At 43.7% G+C, this 23,853-nt stretch overlaps 1 pseudogene; it reads right to left on the bottom strand.

Annotated features, from left to right (window-relative positions):
* The window catches only part of LOC147958068 (uncharacterized), a 55,727-nt pseudogene extending 36,677 nt beyond the window's left edge, over positions 1-19,050 (bottom strand).
* Positions 19,051-23,853: the final 4,803 nt, after the last annotated feature.

Genomic DNA, 23,853 nt, shown 5'->3' on the forward strand with positions numbered 1-23,853 from the left:
ATTGCCTCTAGGGCATATTTCCAACAGTCTCTCACTTGCACTAGAGTCAATAATCTAGTTCACATCGCCATGTGATTAACACTCACAGAGTTCTGGGTTTTATCATGTTGCTTGTGAGAGAGGTTTTAGTCAACGGGTCTGAACCTATCAGATCCGTGTGTGCTTTACAAATCTCTATGTCATCTCCTAGATGTAGCTACCACGTTCTATTTGGAGCTATTCCAAATAACTGTTAAACTTGGAGCTATTCTAAATAGTTGCTCCATTATACGTATCCGCATCTCTACTCAGAGCTATCCGGATAGGTGTTAAGCTTGCATCGACGTAACTCTTTACGTCGAACTCTTTATCACCTCCATAATCGAGAAAATTCCTTAGTCCACTAGTTACTAAGGATAACTTTGACCGCTGTCCTATGATCCATTCTTGGATCACTCTTGTACCCCTTGACTGACTCATGGCAAGGCACACTTCAGGTGCGGTACATAGCATAGCATACTGTAGAGCCTACGTCTTAAGCATAGGGGACGACCTTCGTCCTTTCTCTCTATTCTGCCGTGGTCGAGCTTTAAATCTTAATTTCATACCTTAAAACTCAGGCAAGAACTCCTTCTTTGACTGATCCATCCTGAACACCTTCAAGATCATGTCAAGGTATGTGCTCATTTGAAAGTACCATTAAGCGTTTTGATCTATCCTTATAGATCTTGATGCTCAATGTTCAAGTAGCTTAATCCATGCTTTCCATTGAAAAACACTTTCCAAATAACCCTATATGCTTTCCTGAAATTCTACGTCATTTTTGATCAACAATATGTCAACAACATATACTCATCAGAAATTCTATAGTGCTCCCACTCACTTCTTTGGAAATACAAGTTTCTCATAAACTTTGTATACACCCAAAACTTTGATCATCTTATCAAAGCATACATTCCAACTCCGAGATGCTTACTCCAGTCCTTAGAAGGATTGCTGGAGCTTTGCATACTTATTAGCATCTTTCAGGATTGACAAAACCTTCCGGTTTGTATCACATACAACCTTTCCTCAAAAACGTTGAGGAAACAATGTTTTGACATCCTATCTGCAAGATTTCATAAATAATGCGGTAATCGCTAATATAATTCCAACAGACTCTTAGCACCGCTACGAGTGAGAAAGTCTCACCATAGTCAACTCCTTGAACTTGTCGGAAACTTCTTAACGACAAGTCGAGCTTTCTTAATGGTGACATTTACCATCATTGTCCGTCTTCCTTTTAAAATCCATCTGCACTCAACAGCCTTACGACCATCGAGCAGTTCTACCAAAGTCTACACTTTGTTTTCATACATGGATCCTCTCTCGGATTTTATGGCCTCGAGCCATTTATCGGAATACGGGCCCACCATCGCTTCTCCATAGCTCGTAGGTTTATTGTTGTCTAGCAACATGACTTCCAAGACAGGATTACACACCACTCTGAAGTAGTACACATCCTTGTCATCCTACAAGGTTTGGTAGTGACTTGATCTGAAGTTTCATGATCACTATCATAAGCTTCCACTTCAATTGGTGTAGGTGCCACAGGAACAACTTCCTGTGCCCTGCCACACACTAGTTGAAGAGACGGTTCAATAACGTCATCAAGTCTCCACCATCCTCCCACTCAATTCTTTCTAGAGAAACTTTTCCTCGAGAAAGAACCCGATTCTAGAAACAATCCCTTATTGCTTTCGGATCTAAAATAGGAGGTATACCCAACTGTTTTTGGGTGTCCTATGAAGATGTATTTATCCGCTTTGGGTTTGAGCTTATCGGCCTGAAACTTTTTCACATAAGCGTCACAGCCCCAAACTTTTAAGAAATGACAGCTTAGGTTTCTCTAAACCATAGTTCATATGGTGTCATCTCATCGGAATTACATGGTGCCCTATTTAAAGTGAATGTGGTTGTCTTTAATGCCTAACCCATAAACTATCGTGGTAATTCGATAAGAGACATCATGGTATGCATCATATCCAATAGGGTGCAGTTATGATGTTCGGACACACCATCACACTATGGTGTTCCAGGCTGTATTAGTTGTGGAACAATTTCCACAATGTCTTAATTCTGTGCCAAACTCGTAATTCAGATATTCATCTCTATGATCATATCATAGATATTTTATCCTCTTGTCACGACGATCTTTCAACTTCACCCTGAAATTACTTGAACCTTTCAATAATTTAGACTCGTGATTCATCAAGTAAATATACTCAACATCTACTCAAATCATCTGTGCAGTAAGAACATAACGATATCCACTACATGCCTCAGCACTCATTGGACTGCACACATCAAAATGTATTACTTCCAACAAATTGCTTTCCAGTTCCATTTTACTAAAAACGAGGCTTTCAGTCATCTTGCCCATGTGGTATGATTTGCATGTCTCAAGTGATTCAAAATCAAGTGAGTCCAAACGGTCCATTTGCATGGAGTTTCTTCATGCATATACACCAATAGACATGGTTCGCATGCCTCAAACTTTTCAAAAACGAGCGAGCCCAAAGATCCATCAACATGGAGCTTCTTCATGCGTTTTATACCGATATGACTTACGTGGCAGTGCCACAAGTAGGTGGTACTATCATTACTATCTTTTGGCATGAACATGTGTATCACTACGATCGAGATTCAATGAACCATTCATTTTAGGTGCAAGACCATTGAAGATATTATTCAAATAAACAGAGTAACCATTATTCTCCTTAAATGAATAACCGTATTGCGATAGTCATAATCCAATCATGTCTATGCTCAACGCAAACACCAAATAACAATTATTCAGGTTTAATACCAATCTCGATGGTAGAGGGAGCGTGCGATGCTTGATCATATCAACATTGGAAACACTTCCAACACATATCGTCAGCTCACCTTTAGCTAGTCTCCGTTTATTCCGTAGCTTTTTATTTCGAGTTACTAACACTTGGCAACCGAACCGGTATCTAATACCCTGGTGCTACTAGGAGTACTAGTAAAGTACACATCAACACAATGTATATCCAATATACTTCTATCGACCTTGCCAGCCTTCTAATCTACCAAGTATCTAGGGTAATTCTGCTCAAGTGGCTGTTCCCCTTATTACAGAAGCTCTTAGTCCCGGGTTTGGGTTCAACCTTGGGTTTCTTCACTAGAGCAGCAGCTGAATTGCCGTTTCATGAAGTATCCCTTTGTTCCCTTGCCCTTCTTGAAACTAGTGGTTTCACCAACCATCAACAATTGATGCTCCTTCTTGATTTCTACTTTTGTGGTCAAACATCGCGAATATCTCAAGGATCATCATATATGTCCCTGATATATTATAGTTCATCACGAAGCTCTAGCAGCTTGGTGGTAATGACTTCAGAGAAACATCACTATCTTATCTGGAAGATCAACTCCCACTTGATTCAAATGATTGTTGTACTCAGACAATCTAAGCACAAGTTCAACAATTGAGCTTTTCTCCCTTAGTTTGCAGGCTAAGAAAATCGTCGGAGGTCTTATACCTCTTGACGTGGGCACGAGCCTGAAATCCCAATTTCATCCCTCGAAACATCTCATATGTTTTGCGACGTTTCAAAAACGTCTTCGGTGCCTCAACTCTAAACCGTTCAACTGAACTATCACGTAGTTATCAAAATGTGTATGTCAGATGTTCGCAACATCCATAGACGATGTTCGAGGTTCAGCACACAGAGCGGTGCATTAAGGACATAAGCCTTGTATGAAGCAGTGAGGACAATCCTCAGTTTACGGACCTAGTCCGCATAATTGCTACTATCAACTTTCAACTAAATTTTCTCTAGGAACATATCTAAAACGTAGAACTGAAGCGCGAGCTACGACATAATTTGCAGAATCCTTTTGACTATGTTCAGGATAAACAAGTTCATCTTATGAACTCCCACTCAGATAGACATCCCTCTAGTCATCTAAGTGATTACATGATCCGAGTCAACTAGGCCGTGTCCGATCATCACGTGAGACGGACTAGTCAACATCGGTGAACATCTTCATGTTGATCGTATCTTCTATACGACTCATGCTCGACCTTTCGGTCTTCTGTGTTCCGAGGCCATGTCTGTACACATGCTAGGCTCGTCAAGTCAACCTAAGTGTTTCACGTGTGTAAATCTGTCTTACACCCGTTGTATGTGAACGTAAGAATCTAACACCCGATCATCACGTGGTGCTTCGAAACAACGAACTGTCGCAATGGTGCACAGTTAGGGGGAACACTTTCTTGAAATTTTAATGAGAGATCATCTTATTTACTACTGTCGTTCTAAGCAAATAAGATGTATAAACATGATAAACATCACATGCAATCAAATAATAGTGACATGATATGGCCAATATCATATAGCTCCTTTGATCTCCATCTTGGGGCTCCATGATCATCTTGTCACCGGCATGACACCATGATCTCCATCATCATGATCTCCATCATCGTGTCTCCATGAAGTTGTCTCGCCAACTTATTACTTCTACTACTATAGCTAACGGTTAGCAATAAAGTAAAGTAATTACATGACGTTTATGTTGGCACGCAGGTCATAAATAAATTAAGACAACTCCTATGGCTCCTGCCGGTTGTCATACTCATCGACATGCAAGTCGTGATTCCTATTACAAGAACATGATCAATCTCATACATCACATATATCATTCATCACATCCTTTGGCCATATCACATCACATAGCATACCCTGCAAAAACAAGTTAGACGTCCTCTAATTGTTGTTTGCATGTTTTACGTGGCTGCTATGGGTTTCTAGCAAGAACGTTTCTTACCTACGCAAAAACCACAACGTGATATGCCAATTGCTATTTACCCTTCATAAGGACCCTTTTCATCGAATCCGATCCGACTAAAGTGGGAGAGACAGACACCTTATGCAACTAGTGCATGTCAGTCGGTGGAACCAGTCTCACGTAAGAGTACGTGTAAGGTCGGTCCGGGACGCTTCATCCCACAATGCCGCCGAATCAAGATTGGACTAGTAACGGTAAGCATATTGAACAAAATCAACGCCCACAACTACTTTGTGTTCTACTCATGCATAGAAACTACGCATAGACCTAGCTCATGATGCCACTGTTGGGGAACGTAGCAGAAATTCAAAATTTTCCTACGTGTCACCAAGATCTATCTATGGAGAGACCAGCAACGAGGGGAAGGAGAGTGCATCTACATACCCTTGTAGATCTCTAAGCGGAAGCGTTCAAGAGAACGGGGTTGATGGAGTCGTACTCGTCATGATCCAAATCACCGAAGATCCTAGTGCCGAACGGACGGCACCTCCGCGTTCAACGCACGTACGGACCGGTGACGTCTCCCATGCCTTGATCCAGCAAGGAGAGACAGAGAGGTTGAGGAAGTCTCCATCAAGCAGCAGCACAACAGCGTGGTGGTGGTGGAGGAGTGTGGCAATCCTGCAGGGCTTCGCCAACCACCACGGGATATGAGGAGAAAGAGAGGGAGGGCTGCACCAACAGGGAGAGATCAAATCATGTGTTGGGCAGCCCCTAGGCCTCACTATTTATAGGAGGAGGGGAGGAGGGTGCGCCCCCTCTAGGGTTCCCACCCCTAGGGGGGGCGGCAGCCCTAGATGGGAAAAGGGGAGGCGGCCAAGAGGGGAGGGGAGAGGGAGGCGCACCAGGATGGGCCCTAAGGCCCATACCCCCTTAGGGTTTGCCCCCTTTCCACCTCTTAGGCCCCTTGGGCCCTTGTTGGGGGCGCACCAGCCCACCTGGGGCTGGTCCCCTCCCACACTTAGCCCACGCAAGCCTCCAGGGTTGGTGGCCCCACTTGGTGGACCCCCGGACCCTCCCGGTGGTCCCGGTACGTTACCGATAAACCCCGAAACCTTTCCGGTGACCAAAACAGGACATCCCATATATAAATCTTTACCTCCGGACCATTCCGGAACTCCTCGTGACTTCCGGGATCTCATCCGGGACTCCGAACAACATTCGGTAACCACATACAAATATCTCTATAACCCTAGCGTCACCGAACCTTAAGTGTGTACACCCTACGGGTTCGGGAGACATGCAGACATGACCGAGATGACTCTCTGGTCAATGACCAACAGCGGGATCTGGATACCCATGTTGGCTCCCACATGTTCCACGATGATCTCATCGGATGAACCACGATGTCGAGGACTTAATCAATCCCGTATACAATTCCCTTTGTCTAGCGCTACGATACTTGCCCGAGATTCGATCGTCGGTATCCCGATACCTTGTTCAATCTCATTACCGGCAAGTCTCTTTACTCGTTTCGTAACACATCATCCCGTGATCAACTCCTTGATCACATTGTGCACATTATGATGATGTCCTACCGAGTGGGCTCAGAGACACCTCTCCGTCACACGGAGTGACAAATCCCAGTCTCGATTCGTGCCAACCCAACAGACACTTTCGGAGATATCCGTAGTGTACCTTTATAGCCACCCAGTTACGTTGTGACGTTTGGCACACCCAAAGCACTCCTACGGTATCCAGGAGTTGCACAATCTCATGGTCTAAGGAAATGATACTTGACATTAGAAAAGCTTTAGCATACGAACTACACGATCTAGTGCTATGCTTAGGATTGGGTCTTGTCCATCACATCATTCTCCTAATGATGTGATCCCGTTATCAACGACATCCAATGTCCATGGTCAGGAAACCGTAACCATCTATTGATCAACGAGCTAGTCAACTAGAGGCTTACTAGGGACATGGTGTTGTCTATGTATCCACACATGTATCTGAGTTTCCTATCAATACAATTCTAGCATGGATAATAAACGATTATCGTGAACAAGGAAATATAATAATAACTAATTTATTATTGCCTCTAGGGCATATTTCCAACAAAACCCTCCCCCCTTTCAAAAAAAACAAAAACCCCAGCCACAGAAATGCTGACGCGTGGATGCCTATTGGTCCCGGTTGGTGCCACCAACCGGGACCAAAGGCCCTCCTGCCTGGGCTCCGCGCACATGCCATGTGGAGGCCCATCTGTCCCGGTTCTGGATTGAACCGGGACTAAAGGGACATGGCATTAGTACCGACCCTTTAGTCCTGGTTCAGGAACCGAGACAAAAGGCCGTTATGAACTGGGACAACAGGCCCTTTTTCTACTACTGCAATTATGTCTTCTCAAAATAACATGGCCAAAGAAAGTTATCCCTACAAAATCATATAGTCTGGCTATGCTCTATCTTCACCACACAAAGTATTTAAATCATGCACAACCCCGATGACAAGCCAAGCAATTGTTTCATACTCTAACTTTTTCAAAACTTTTTCAATCTTCACGCAATACATGAGCGTGAGCCATGGGTACACTGGTAGAAAAAGGGCCTATAGTCCCGGTTCGTAAGGGCCTTTAGTCCCGGTTCCTGAACCGAGACTAAAGTGTCGGTACTAATGCCCTGTACCTTTAGTCCCAGTTCAATCCAGAATCGGGCCTGATGGGCCTCCACGTGGGCAGTGCGCAGAGCCCAGGCAGGAGACCCTTTGGTCCCGGTTGGTGGCACCAACCGGGACCAATAGGCATCCACGCGTCAGCATTTCTATGGCTGGGGATTTTGTTTTTTTTGAAAGGGGGGGGGGTTTGGGGGTTTTGGGGGGTTAATTTAGGTGTTTCATATATTGTGTTAGCTAGGTATAATTAATAGAGAGAAGTGTCCTCTCTTACGTCCGTTCTTGGTCGACGCTACGTACTATACATACGTATAGAGAGGACTAGACACGCTAGTTAGCTAGTAAGCAAACAAAGGAAACATAAGATCATCATGAACATATATGCATACAGAGAGAAGTGATATCGACCACCTCTCCTTCTCCGAGAGATTGGTCGAACAACAAGTTCTCGTATATCTATCCGACACTACCGGCTACATATATACAATAATTATCTCTTACAAATATAATCATACAGACTCATGGTCCACATAGTATTCTCCGTCTTCAGCGATCACTTGGTCAAGAAAGAATGCCGCCAATTCCTCTTGAATTGCTCGCATGCGAGCTGGTGCTAGGAGTTCATCCCGCTTCCGAAACATCTAATTTGAAGAAGGGGGTCAATACATACATATATATATATATATGTATATGAATGAATGAAACTCAATACAAATGATGGTAATAAAATAAAATTGTGAATGTTGTTATTTACGTACTTCATATTGTTCGTCAGAGTACCCGCCCCGCTCACAGGTCATGTGGCGGATGGACTCACAGACGTAGTATACACAGAAATCATTCCCTTTTTCCTGCCACAACCACTTTACAAGAAATAGAGGTCAATCAAATTGATAAGCAAGAATGCTAAATGGTATTGATGAAACTAGCGCTTGAATCACTAGGAGATGCGCGGAACATGCTACTATAGTACTTACTTTCGGCTGTCTAAATTCCAGCTCCTTCGGCAGTCCCGGAACTGTTCTGGTGAATTTTCTCCAAACCCTGCCGGACAAAGAAAACAATTACTTGATATCAGGAAATGAACAAAGTTGCTGATATGGTGGATAATGATCGATTTAACTTACTTCTTGAGGATTTCAGTCATGTCCGCATACTCCTGGGGATCTTTTCGTTTAGAGTCCAAGATGGTTACTACTCCCTGCTCAAGCCTAATCTCTAGGAGAATATAGTGGAAACTGCACACACATGCATAACTCATCAATTACATTACTATAACCTGGACTAATATATAAGGGAAACCGAATATGCACAAGACAGTAACACTCACTTGAAGTTGTAAGGAAAGAGTATTATATCTTTGTTTTCATTTTTTTTGAATGATCGTAGCAAGTTGGCCTCGGTATCTCAGGGAAGATGTTGAACCTCAGTTGCATCTATGAGATATGTGTTAACGAACCCAATATCACCGATTTGTCTTTTCTTCAATTCGGCGATCTTCATTCTGCATAATATAGTGAGGATAATTATAAATACATGCAATGAAAGAGATGAGCTATATAGAGAGACTTAATGACAGAAGTAGTAGTACTTACAGACAGTAGCAGGTGATCGTTGTTTTATCGAGGGCCAATTGATTGAAAAACTGATAGAACTCCTCAAATGGAATAGGCAACAGTTCAATTCCAACGAGGTCATGCTCCGGTTTAACTCTCGCATACAAAGTACTCCTCCCCCCAGACTCTCTGCAGATTTTCAAGTACCAATCATGTAATCTTCGCATCATCGTTGTTAAAGATTTTTTATCTTTGACGAGAGGCTTCCCGTACTTGTATCTGTGTATCTGCACCTCCATGGTATCATAATGTACATCGTCGGGCAGGTAATCGTCAACATTGCCATAACCAGGCACCATCCTCGGATCGACGATGTCGCTAGGCACCTTGAGGGGGGGGGCACGATTGCTTCGCTTGTTCGCCGAGCTGGGCAATTTGTTTCCCAGCTGCTCGTCGTTCTTTCAGCCTTTGATCACTGACTGTACTTCCTGACCGCTCCGCTTCGGCCCATGTCTTTGCAATAATGCGCTCATAGTTGCCTTTCGGCGGAGACTTGGGTGGTTTTGCCAGGGCAGCCAGAGTGCGCTTCACTTTCACCGGATCTACCTTCTCCTCCTCCGGAGGATGTCTCTTTGCTCTCAACCCTTGAAACCAATCATCCACTTCGGTTCGCGCGATCTCGGCGTTCTCCTCCGGGGTCCTCTCATATGGTAACTTCTCTGGAGTCTTTAGAGAAGGACCGAATCTGTATGTCCTCCCGCCTTTGGTTGTACTGCTAGACACCAACCGAGCAGACGGAGCGGTTGTCTTCTTTACTTGCTTCCGAGGCGGAGGAGAAGGACTATGACGCGCCGGAGCAGCTGGAGCGGCGGCAGGTCTCTTCCGCCCTTGCTGACGTGGCGGAGAAGGAGGAGGCTGGCTGCTCGGGCGCGTCGGCGCAGGCGGAGTGCCGCCACGCGCCGGAGAAGGAGCCGGCTGAGGGCCCTGATCGTCACTCGCCGGAGGAGGAGGCGGTGGAGGAGGCGGAGTGCCCTGACTCGCCGGAGGAGGAGAAGGAGGCGGAGGCGTCCAGTTCGGAAGGTTGATGAGCTCCTTCCGCCATAGGCATGGAGTCTTCAGAGCAGACCCCAGCCGAGTCTCCCCTTCATCGGTAGGGTGGTCAATCTGGAGGTCCTCAAATCCCTCCGTTATTTCATCCACCATCACCCTAGCATATCCTTCTTGAATCGGCCAGCAGTGAAAAGTTGCGCCGGGTTCAGTAGGATAAACAGAGCCAACAGCCGCCTTGACCTTCATATTAATCCATTGCGTCATAAGGTGGCAATTTTGAGACTCTATGATAGCATCCACGGGATAGCTGGCAGGAGCCATCAAGGCATGCTCCGGCTGAAGCAGCTCGGTGGAAGCCACGATGCTTCTCCACTGAGATGGCGGGGTAGCTTCGGGGGAAGCTTCGGCAGTTCATTTGCCACGATTTGCTTCTCGTTCCTCTATCGCTTGTACCCTTGCTTGCAGCGCCTGCATTTGGGTCTGCTGCACTTTTTTCCTCCTCTCATGGGATTTGTAACCGCCTGCGTCCGGAAACCCAACCTTCCACGGAATGGAGCCTGGCGTGCCTCGTGTCCGTCCAGGGTGCTCAGGATTCCTGAGGGCCATTGTGAGCTTGTCGTTCTCTCTGTTTCGAAGGAACTTCCCTTGCTGCGCTGCTTCGATATACTGCTTAAGCTTCCTGACTGGTATGTCCATTTGATCGTTCGTCCAAATGCACTTCCCTGTTACAGGGTCCAAGGTTCCGCCAGCCCCGAAGAACCAAGTCCGGCAACGGTCTGGCCAGCTAATTATCTCTGGTTCGATCCCTTTATCAACCAGATCATTCTCAGTCTTGGCCCACTTAGGCCGGGCTACGAGGTAGCCACCTGACCCCGTGTGATGGTGAAGCATCGTCTTCGCAGCATTTTGCTTGTTTGTCGCCGACATCTTCTTACTCTTTTCCGATGTCTTGTGGGCCACAAATGTGGGCCAGTGATCTCTGATCTTCTCATATCTGCCCTTGAATTCTGGTGTCTCATTATTTTCGACAAACTTATTCAGCTCTTTCTTCCACCTCCTGAATAGTTCTGCCATCCTCTTAAGAACGAAAGACTTGATTAATCGCTCTTTAACTGGGTTCTCTGGATTATCCTCTGGCGGTAGGGTGAAATTTGACTTCAGCTCAGTCCAAAGATCATTTTTCTGCATATCATTGACATAAGACACCTCAGGGTCTTCTGTAGCCGGCTTAAACCATTGCTGGATGCTTATCGGGGTCTTGTCCCTAATCAGAACCCCGCACTGAGCAACAAATGCGCTCTTTGTCCGGAGGGGTTCAATCGGTTGGCCGTCGGGCGCGATTGCTATCATCTCAAACTTTTCATCCGAGCTCAACTTTTTCTTCGGGCCTCGTCTCTTTACCGAAGTTGTGCTCGGTCCGGAGGGCTAGAAAAAAGAACAAAGACTTAATTAATATGTGTACATACCAAAACAAAGAACGCATCAATCAGCTAGTCAGCACAGGCTTAACTAATATATATACCTGGCCGGACTCGGTTCGGTCACCGGAGCCATCATCACGGTCTCCTTCTTGCACCGGCATTGGGTCACCGGAGCCGTCCTCATGTTCTTCTTCTTGCACCGGCATTAGGTCACCGTAGCCAGCTTGTTCACCCTCTCCTTCCAGACCATCAGTGTCATTGAGAAATAACGAGACGACATCACTTCCTTCTGCGATTATGTCCCTCAACAACACTTCTTTTGCAGTGTCGTCTAGGGCGGTGTCCATAGTTTCTACAAATATTTACAACATGGCAATTATTATTCAAACATGACAGATGGATATATTAGTGCCAAACGTAGAACTAGCTACCTAATCATAGTAAGGAATCATATATATTAATTAGTGGCCTCGACCCCCCCCCCCCCCCCACGTGTTGAAGCTATCGGGAGGGGGTATATATCGACAACGACGACACTACATCTATATGTCCCTCGACGACCCTCGTTCCCGATAAAAAAAGAGGAAGAAGAAGAAAAAAAGAGGAGAAGAAAGAATAGAGGAGAAGAACTCCTCTATTCTTTCTTCTCCTCTTTTTTTTCTTCTTCCTCTTTTTTTTTATCCTGTTCTTCCTCTCATGTTCGACAATAGAGGAGAAGAAAGAATAGAGGAGAAAGAATAGGGGTCGGAAGGTTGCCTAGTGTCAAAGGATTCAACAAAACCATGTCTTCATCATTAGGCGAAAGTAACATGTGCATGATGGTACGAAGCTCTCCAAAGTTATTTTGGAACGGAGTCCCAGATAAGATAATTCGCTTTTTGGTACAAAGTTCAGGAACACCTTCCAAATATCGTTATTTGGAAGGCCTTTGCTGAAATTCATACAAAAAGGCAAATTATCCTATCCGGGACACCATTCCAAAATAACTTTGGAGGACTTCGTCATGCCCTGGTTACTTCCGGCTAATGATGAAGCCATGGATTTCTTCAATACTTTGACACTAGGAAACCTTTCCCGACCCCTCGGCGATCCTCGACCCCTCGAACCCTCGACGACCCTGGAACCCTCGACCCCTAGACGACCCTGGAACCCTCGACCCTCGATCCCTAGACCCTATAGAACCCTCGAACCCTCGACCCTGAAACCCTCGACCCTCGACCCCTTAACGACCCTCGACCCTCTACCCTAGTTCCCGACCCGCGACCCCTCGGCGATCCTCGACACGCTCGTTCCCGATAAAAATTAAGAAGAAGAAGAATAAGAAGAGGAGAAGAAGAAAGGAATAGCTAGAGGAGAAGATCGAAGAAAAAAAGAAGAAAAAAAAAGAGGAGAAGAAGAAAGGAATAGTGGAGAGGAAGAGAAAATAGAATATTCTATTTTCTCTTCCTCTCCACTATTCCTTTCTTCTTCTCCTCTTCTCTTTCTTCTTTTTTCTTCTTCTTAATTATTTATTTCTCCTCTTATTTTCCTCTCCTCTTCTTCTTTCTTTCCTCTTCTTATTTTCTTCTTTCCTATCCTTCTTTTTCTAAAATTGTAACTTTTTCATATATAAAACTTTTCTAAAATTGTAACTTTTGCATATAGAAAGGAATAGAGGAGAAGATCGAAGAAAAAAAAGAAGAAAAAAAAGAGGAGAAGAAGAAAGGAATAGAGGAGAAGAAGAAAAAATAGAAATTTTTTCTATTTTTTCTTCTTCTCCTCTATTCCTTTCTTCTTCTCCTCTTCCTTTTCTTCCTCTCCTCTTCTTCTCCTTTTTCCTCTTCTTATTTTCCTTTTCCTATCCTAAATATATAATTTTTTTCTAAAAATGAAACTAACCTAAAATGTACTAAATCAGAGAACATATATAGATACTCCTTTTCTAAATATATAAATCTAACTTTTTTGCATATATGAACATATATACACAGAGAACATACAAACATATATACATTTTTATAAAAAAGAAAAATACAAGCATATAATATATACACAGAGAACATACAAACATATATACATATATATATATAGTCTGAAGCAAAAACAAGCATATAATATATGAAAAAGCAAAAAGCAAAACATATATACATATATACACAGAGAACATACAAACATATATACATATATATATATATATAATCTAAAAAAAACAAGCATATAATATATGAAAAAAAGGAACAGGGGAGGGGCGGCGTCGGCCGGACCAAGGGAGGGGCAGGGGTGCGGGTTCGGCGGCGAGGACGGCGACGGGGCAGGGGGCGCGCGTTCGGCGGTGAGGAATGGGGCGGGGCAGGGCGACGGCGATGACGGGGGCGCGTGGGCCGGGGCCGGAGATGGCGCACGCAGCGACGAGGAGGAGGCCGGCGACGGGGCAAGCAGCGACGGGGACAAGGCCTGCAGCGGCGCGGGGCGACGGCGACGGGGAGCGGGCGACGACGGGCTCAGGGCGGCGACGACGACGACGAACGACCTGGGGGCGTCGCGGCGAATGGGAGCGGTTGGCGAAATTTTCACAAGTGCTACCTTATATACCCAGAGCAATGGTCCCGGTTCATGGCACGAACCGTGACCAATGCCCCCCTTTGGTCCCGGTTGGTGCCCCCCTTTGGTCCCGGTTGGTGCCACCAACCGGGACCATAGGTCTCTTTTCAACAGCCGAAAGGGCGGGAAGGAGAGGCCTATGGTCACGGTTGGTGCCACCAACCGGGACTAAAGGGGGGCATTGGTCACGGTTGGTGCCATGAACCGTGACCAATGCCCCCTTTAGTCCCGGTTGGTGCCACCAACCGGGACCAATGGCCTTGTGCTGCCCCGCGCCCAAAAGTTTAGTCCCACCTTGCTAGCTGAAGGGCGCCGACACTTGTTTATAAGCGCTGGTGTGCCTCCCCATTCGAGCTCCTCTCTTATGCAGGCTTTTGGGCGTAAACTTGCTACTGCCTGTGGGCCTATTGGGCCTTCTGCGGGCCTGAATCCTGGCCCATGTAGGGTTTCTAGTCGTATTCAGGCCGTGGAGGCCCAGTAGGTGGCTTTTTTTTGGTTTTTTCTTTTTTATTTCTACAATTTTTTGGTTTTTTATTTTTTTATTTCTACTTAAAACTAAATACTTACAGTTTTTAGTGATTTCTTTTTGCTTTTAGGTCACAAAAATTATAAACTTTCTGTTAGTGCCATTAGTTTTAAATTTTGAATAGTTTAAATTTGAATTTTTAAAAATTTGTGTGAATCACTAGTTTATGAATAACTTTACTATAAAAATAGAATTTTTTTTCTATTTATTTTTTATTTATACTTACAACTAAATACTTATAGTTTTTTAGTGATTTCTTTTTGATTTTAGGTCACAAAAATTATAAACTTTCTGTTAGTGCCATTAGTTTTAAAATTTTGAATAGTTTAAATTTGTATTTTTTAAAATTTGTGTGAATCACTAGTTTATGAATAACTTTACTATAAAAATAGAATTTTTTTCTTTTTTGCTATTTACTTTTTATTTATACTTACAATTAAATACTTATAGTTTGATTTTAGGTCACAAAAATTTATATTCTTTTTGCTATTGAAGAATATTATAGTTTTATTTTAGTTGATCATAACATAATATTTTAATTGATTGTTTTTATTTTCATAAAAGTTTTGTAGTTCATTCTGTTTGCTATTATTTCATTCTTTGAGCTAAATGACCCTGAAATTGGAAAGCATTTAAAATGAACTCTTAAAAGGTTGAAAGTTGGCATGGTATCATCATTTCACCCACATAGCATGTTCCAAAAAGTAGAGAGGGTTACGACAAAAACTTGATGCACTTCGTGTACAAAATGGACAATCACTTTCGAAGTATCAAAGTTTCGGACAATAACTGCGCCACATCATTGGCTAGGACGAATGGTTCGTGTGTGTACCCAAGATTGTTTAGATCCACTATTTTCATACCATACTGTGGGTCTACCTGTACCCCGCCTCCTGACATATTGATCCATTTGCCTCAACACATAAAACCTTGAACCATAAGACATGAAAGCATTTCAAATGAACTCTGAAAAAGTTGAAAGTTGGGATGGTATCATAATTTCACCCACATAGCATGTGCATGTACAAAACGGACAATGGTAGGATGTTCGTGTGTTACAAATTTGGCATGGTATCATCATAATAGGTGCGGGAGAAAGTCTTCACTTTTTCTTCGCTTGTGTCATTTGCTTATTGCGCCGTAACCATGGATAATCTTCATTGTTTATCAGGATGCTTGGGTCAGCCTTGACATTGAAGGGAGGAATTTCATGAAACTTTTCATAATCTTCAGACATGTCTGTCTTGCCGTCCACTCCCAGGATATCCCTTTTTCCTGAAAGAACTATGTGGCGCTTTGGCTCATCGTATGATGTATTCGCTTCCTTATCTTTTCTTTTTCTCGGTTTGGTAGACATGTCCTTCACATAGATAACCTGTGCCACATCATTGGCTAGGACGAACGGTTCGTCAGTGTACCCAAGATTTTTCAGATCCACTGTTGTCATTCCGTACTGTGGGTCTACCTGTACCCCGCCGCCTAACAGATTGACCCATTTGTACTTAAACAAAGGGACCTTAAAATCAGGTCCGTAGTCAAGTTCCCATATGTCCACTATGTAACCATAATATGTATCCTTTCCGCTCTCGGTTGCTGCATCAAAGCGGACACCGCTGTTTTGGTTGGTGCTCTTTTGATCTTGGGCGATCGTGTAAAATGTATTCCCATTTATCTCGTATCCTTTGTAAGTCAATACAGTCAAAGATGGTCCCCTGGACAACAAGTACAACTCATCACAAACAGTGTTGTCACCTCTGAGACGTGTTTCCAACCAACTGCTGAAAGTCCTGATGTGTTCACATGTAATCCAGTCGTCGCACTGCTCCAGGTGTTTGGAGCGCAGACTGTTCTTGTGTTCATCGACATACGGGGTCACCAAGGTAGAGTTCTGTAGAACTGTGTAGTGTGCTTGAGACCAAGAATATCCGTCCCTGCATATTATTGAGTCTCTTCCGAGAGTGCCTTTTCCAGTCAGTCTCCCCTCATACCGCGATTTAGGGAGACCTATCTTGTTAAGGCCAGGAATGAAGTCAACACAAAACCCGATAACATCCTCTGTTTGATGGCCCATGGAGATGCTTCCTTCTGGCCTAGCGCGATTACGGACATATTTCTTTAGGACTCCCATGAACCTCTCAAAGGGGAACATATTGTGTAGAAATACGGGCCCCAGGATGATAATCTCGTCGACTAGAAGAACTAGGACGTGCGTCATGATATTGAAGAAGGATGGTGGGAACACCATCTCGAAACTGACAAGACATTGCGCCACATCACTCCTTAGCCTTGGTACGATTTCTGGATCGATCACCTTCTGAGAGATTGCATTGAGGAATGCACATAGCTTCACAATGGCTAATCGGACGTTTTCCGGTAGAGGCCCCCTCAATGCAACCGGAAGCAGTTGCGTCATAATCACGTGGCAGTCATGAGACTTTAGGTTCTGAAACTTTTTCTCTGGCATATTTATTATTCCCTTTATATTCGACGAGAAGCCAGTCGTGACCTTCATACTGAGCAGGCATTCAAAGAAGATTTCTTTCTCTTCTTTCGTAAGAGCGTAGCTGGCAGGACCTTTATACTGCTTCGGAGGCATGCCGTCTTTTTCGTGCAAACGTTGCAGGTCCTCCCATGCCTCAGGTGTATCTTTTGTCTTCCCATACACGCCCAAGAATCCTAGCAGGTTCACGCAAAGGTTCTTCGTCATGTGCATCACGTCGATTGAGGAGCGGACCTCTAGGTCTTTCCAGTAGGGTAGGTCCCAAAATATAGATTTCTTCTTCCACATGGGTGCGTGTCCCTCAGTGTCATTTGGAATAGCTAGTCCACCGGTACCCTTTCCAAATATTACGTAGTGTAAATCATTGACCATAGCAAGCACATGATCACCGGTGCGCATGGCAGGCTTCTTCCGGTGATCTGCCTCGCCTTTGAAATGCTTGCCTTTCTTTCGACATTGATGGTTGGTCGGAAGAAATCGACGATAGCCCAGGTACACATTCTTCCTACATTTGTCCAGGTATATACTTTCAGTGTCATCTAAACAGTGCGTGCATGCGTGGTATCCTTTGTTTGTCTGTCCTGAAAGGTTACTAAGAGCAGGCCAATCGTTGATGGTCACGAACAGCAACGCCTTAAGGTTAAATTCCTCTTGTCTGTGCTCATCCCACGTACGTACACCGTTTTCATTCCACAGGTGTAAAAGTTCTTCAACTAATGGCCTTAGGTACACATCAATTTCGTTGCCGGGTTGCTTAGGGCCTTGGATGAGAACTGGCATCATAATGAACTTCCGCTTCATGCACATACAAGGAGGAAGGTTATACATACATAGAGTCACGGGCCAGGTGCTGTGATTGCTACTCTGCTCCCCGAAAGGATTAATGCCATCCGCGCTTAAAGCAAACCATACATTCCTTGGGTCCTTTGCAAACTCATCCCAGTACTTTCTCTCGATTTTTCTCCACTGCGACCCATCAGCGGGTGCTCTCAACTTCCCATCTTTCTTTCAGTTCTCACTGTGCGATCGCATCAACTTGGCATGCTCTTCGTTTTTGAACAGACATTTCAACCGTGGTATTATAGGAGCATACCACATCACCTTCGCAGGAACCCTCTTCCTGGGGGGCTCGCCCTCAACATCACCAGGGTCATCTTGTCTGATCTTATACCGCAATGCACCGCATACCGGGCATGCGTTCAGATCCTTGTATGCACCGCGGTAGAGGATGCAGTCACTAGGGCATGCATGTATCTTCTCCACCTCCAATCCTAGTGGGCATACGACCTTCTTAGCTGCGTATGTACTGTCGGGCAATTCGTTATCCTTTGGAAGCTTCTTCTTCAATATTTTCAGTAGCTTCTCAAATCCTTTGTCAGCCACAGCATTCTCTGCCTTCCATTGCAGCAATTCCAGTACGGTACCGAGCTTTGTGTTGCCATCTTCGCAATTGGGGTATAACCCTTTTTTGTGATCCTCTAACATGCGATCGAACTTCAGCTTCTCCTTTTGACTAATGCATTGCGTCCTTGCATCGACAATGACCCGGCGGAGATCATCATCATCGGGCACATCGTCTGGTTCCTCTTTATCTTCAGCAGCTTCACCCGTTGCAGCATCATTGGGCACATCGTCTGGTTCCTCTTGATCTTCACCAGCTCCCCCCGTTGCAGTATCACCGTATTCAGGGGGCACATAGTTGTCATCGTAGTCTTCTTCTTCGCCGTCTTCCATCATAACCCCTATTTCTCTGTGCCTCGTCCAAACATTATAGTGTGGCATGAAACCCTTGTAAAGCAGGTGGGAGTGAAGGATTTTTCGGTTAGAGTAAGACCTCGTATTCCCACATTCAGTGCATGGACAACACATAAAACCATTCTGCTTGTTTGCCTCAGCCGCATCGAGAAACTCATGCACGCCCTTAATGTACTCGCGGGTGTGTCTGTCACCGTACATCCATTGCTGGTTCATCTGCGAGCATTATATATAATTAAGTGTCCAAATTAATAGAAGTTCATCATCACATTAAAAGCAAAGTGCATACATAGTTCTCATCTAACAACATATAGCTCTCCAGAGCATCTAATTAATTAAACCATACATTGAAACTATGTAAAACATTTCAATGTGAAAACAAATGCGATCATAATCGCAACCAAGGTTATAATTGATCCAACGGCAGAATGATACTAAGCCTCGGTATGAATGGCATATTTTCTAATCTTTCTAATCTTCAAGCGCATTGCATCCATCTTGATCTTGTGATCATCGACGACATCCGCAACATGCAACTCCAATATCATCTTCTCCTCCTCAATATTTTTATTTTTTCCTTCAACAAATTGTTTTCTTCTTCAACTAAATTTAACCTCTCGACAATAGGGTCGGTTGGCATTTCCGATTCACATACATCCTAGATAAATAAAATCTATGTCACGTTGGTCGGCATAATTTTCATAAACAATAAATGAACCAATAGTTATAAAGATAATATACATACCACATCCGAATCATAGACAGGACGAGGGCCGACAGGGGCGGATACCCAAACCATCGCACTATATAAGATGCAATAATAAATGTAAGAAAATGATACAAGTATCTATCTAAACATACAAGTAAGAATATTTTTCCTTTTAGAAAGAAGATAAGAACAAGAGGCTCACCACGGTGGTGTCGGTGATGAGATCGGCGCGGGTGATCGACGGCGGTGAAGACGGGGACGGGGCGTGACAGACCGCTAAATCTAGACAAATCTCGAGGAAAATGGAGCTTGGAGGTCGAGCTTCGAGAGGAGAAAGCTTAAGTAGTGTGGCTCGGGCATTCCATCGAACACCTCATGTGCATAGGAGGTGAGCTAGAGCACCACAAAGCCCTCTCCCCCTCGGCCAGAAAAAACAGAGCAGTGTGCTCTGCTCTTGCGCGAGGGGGTATATATAGGCACCTCATTGGTCCCAGTTGGTGACATGAGCCGGGACTAAAGGGGAGCCTTTGGTCCCGGTTCAAGCCACCAACCGGGACCAAAGGTGGTGGGCCAGGAGCGAGGACCATTTGTCCCCGTTCATCCCACCAACCGGGACCAAAAGGTCCAGATGAACCGGGACCAATGGCCCACGTGGCCCGGCCAGCCCCCTGGGCTCACGAACCGGGACCAATGCCCACATTGGTCCCGGTTCTAGACTGAACCGGGACTAATGGGCTGACCCGGCCTGGACCATAGCCCTATTTTCTACTAGTGATATAGTACTATAGGTGGAATGGAATGGTGGTTGTGGAGAAGACAAAAAGGAGAAGATAGTCTCACATCAACTAGGCGTATCAATGGGCTATGGAGATGCCCATCAATAGATATCAATGTGAGTGAGTAGGGAGTGCCATGCAACGGATGCACTAGAGCTATAAGTATATGAAAGCTCAAAAAGAAACTAAGTGGGTGTGCATCCAACTTGCTTGCTCATGAAGACCTAGGGAAATTTGAGGAAGCCCATCATTGGAATATACAAGCCATGTTCTATAATGTAAAATTCCCACTAGTATATGAAAGTGATAACATGAGAGGCTCTCTACTATGAAGATCATGGAGCTACTTTGAAGCACAAGTGTGGTAAAAGGATAGTAGCATTGCCCCTTTTTATTTATTTTCTATTTTTTTGGGCCTTCTTTTTTTCTTTGGCCTTTCTATCTTTTTTTGTTGGGACAATGCTCTATTAAATGATGATCATCACACTTTTATTTATTTACAACTCAATGATTACAACTCGATTCTAAAACAAAGTATGACTCTATATGGATGCCTCCGGCAGTGTACCGGGATATGCAATGAATCAAGAGTGACAAGTATGAAAAAATTATGAACGGTGGCTTTGCCACAAATACTATGTCAACTACATGATCATGCTAAGCAATATGACAATGATGAATGTGTCATGATGAACTATATGGTGGAAAGTTGCATGGCAATATATCTCAGAATGGCTATGGAAATGCCATAATAGGTAGGTATGGTGGCTGTTTTGAGGAAGGTATATGGTAGGTGTACGATACCGGCGAAAGGTGCGCGGTATTAGAGAGGCTAGCAAAGGTGGAAGGGTGAGAGTGCGTATAATCCATGGACTCAACATTAGTCATAAAGAACTCATATACTTATTGCAAAAATCTAGAAGTTATCAAAGCAAAGTATTACGCACATGCTCCTAGGGGATAGATTGGTAGGAAAAGACCATTGCTCGTCCCCGACCGCCACTCATAAGGAAGACAATCAATGAATAAATCATGCTCTGACTTCATCACATAACGGTTCACCATACGTGCATGCTACGGGAATCACAAACTTTAACACAAGTACTCTTTAAATTCACAACTACTCAACTAGCATGACTTTAATATTATCACCTCCATATCTCAAAACAATTATCATGCTTCAATCTTTTCTTAGTATTCAACACACTCAAAAGAAAGTTTCACAAATCTTGAATACCAAGCATATTATTATTAAGCAAATTACCATGCTATTAAGAGACTCTCAAAATAATTTAAGTGAAGCATGAGAGATCAATAGTTTCTTTAAAACAAATCCACCACCGTGCTCTAAAATATCTAAGTGAAGCACATAGAGCAAAATTATAACGCTCAAAAGTTATAAGTGAAGCACATAGAGCAAAATTACTTAGCTCAAAAGATATAAGTGAAGCACATAGAGTATTCTATCAAATTTTAATTCATGTATGGCTCTCTCAAAAGGTGTGTACAGCAAGTATGATTGTGGCATACTAAGACACAAACACACAAATAATACAAGACGCTCCAAGCAAAACACATATCATGTTGGTGAATAAAAATATAGCTCCAAGTAAATTACCGATGGAAGTGTACGAAAGAGGGGATGCCTTCTGGGGCATCCCCAAGCTTTGACTGCTTGGTGTCCTTGGATTATCTTGGGGGTGCCATGGGCATCCCCAAGCTTATGCTCTTGCCACTCCTTGTTCCAGAATCCATCAAAAGAATTCACCCAAAACTTGAAAACTTCACAACACAAAACTTAAAGTAGAAAACTCGTGAGCTCCGTTAGCGAAAGAAAACAAAAGACCACTTCAAGGTACTGTAATGAACTCATTCTTTATTTATATGGGTGTTAAACCTACTGTATTCCAACTTCTCTATGGATTATAAACTATTTTACTAACCATAGATTCATCAAAATAAGCAAACAACACACGAAAAACAGAATCTGTCAAAAACAGAACAGTCTGTAGTAATCTGTAGCTAGCGCAAGATCTGGAACCCCAAAAATTCTAAAATAAATTGCTGTATGTGAGGAATTTATCTATTAATCATCTGAAAAAATAATTTACTAAATAGAACTCTTCAAATAAAAATGACAGCAGTTCTTGTGAGCGCTAAAGTTTCTGTTTTTTACAGCAAGTTCAACAAAACTCTCCCCAAGTCTTCCCAACGGTTCTACTTGGCACAAACACTAATTAAACACAAAAAACACAACCAAAACAGAGGCTAAATAATTTATTTATTACTAATCAGGAGCAAAAATCAAGGAGTAAAAATAAAATTGGGTTGCCTCCCAACAAGCGCTATCGTTTAACGCCCCTAGCTAGGCATAAAAGCTAGGATAGATCTAGGTATTGTCATCTTGATTCTTAATTCTTTTAGCGATGTTATGCTCGAATCCGGGAGGTTCCTTATGTTTCCCTTCATATTTAGAGATCTTGAGATCTAAAGAATCCAAACGCTTATTGCAAAGAGTAATCAACATATTCATGCGGTGAAGATTTACGCTAACGCTCTTAAGAGGTTCAAGAGATTTCTATAAAATCTTAGTTACTTCGCAAATTTTCTCAAAAACTTGCATTTTCTCTTTGGTATGATGGGACCCTTTTGTTGAGGTAAAGTTCCTACTATACCTTCTATAATTTCATGCGCGATACTGGGATCAATTTCAATAAAATTGCCTTTGGAAACACAATCCAAAAGTTGTCTATGAGACATATTAAGCCCAACATAAAAGTTGCGAAGCAAAATTCTGAAATTTACTTCTAGGGTGCATTTACGATAAGATTCCATCATTCTAAACCAAGCATCCTTTAAGTTTTCTCCTTGCTTTTGTTTGAAGTGAAGGACTTCAAACTCGGGGGACAAAGGAGCAGAAAGAGGACTAGCCATGACGACAAGCAAACAAACTAGCACACGAGAAGACAAGAGAAAACGGGCAAACGAGGCAAATAGAGAGGGAGGATAGAGAGAGAAAGAGAGAGAGAGAGAGGGCGAATAAAATGGCAAGGGTGAAGTGGGGGAGAGGAAAACGAGAGGCAAATGGCAAATAATGTAATGCGAGAGATAGGAATTGTGATGGGTACTTGGTATGTTGACTTTTTGCATAGTCTCCCCAGCAACGGCGCCAGAAATGGCTCGTTGTCGGGAGTCAAATCTTGACTTGCGCAAACCTCCCCGGCAACTGCGCCAGAAATGGCTCGTTGTCGGGAGTCAAATCTTGACTTGCGCGAGCCTCCCCGGCAACGGCACCAGAAATCCTTATTGCTACCTCTTGAGCTTGCGTTAGTTTTCCCCGAAGAGGAACGGATGATGCAGCAAAGTAGCGTAAGTATTTCCCTCGGTTTTTTAGAACCAAGGTATCAATCCAGTAGGAGGCCACGCTCAAGTCCCTCGTACCTGCACAAAACGATAGCTACTCGCAACCAACGCAATTAGGGGTTGTCAATCCCTTCACGGTCACTTACAAGAGTGAGATCTGATAGATATAAT

This window comes from Triticum urartu, chromosome 7A (assembly GCF_056163025.1).
Source record: "Triticum urartu cultivar PI428250 chromosome 7A, HENAU_Tu73, whole genome shotgun sequence".
NCBI lineage: Eukaryota > Viridiplantae > Streptophyta > Magnoliopsida > Poales > Poaceae > Triticum > Triticum urartu.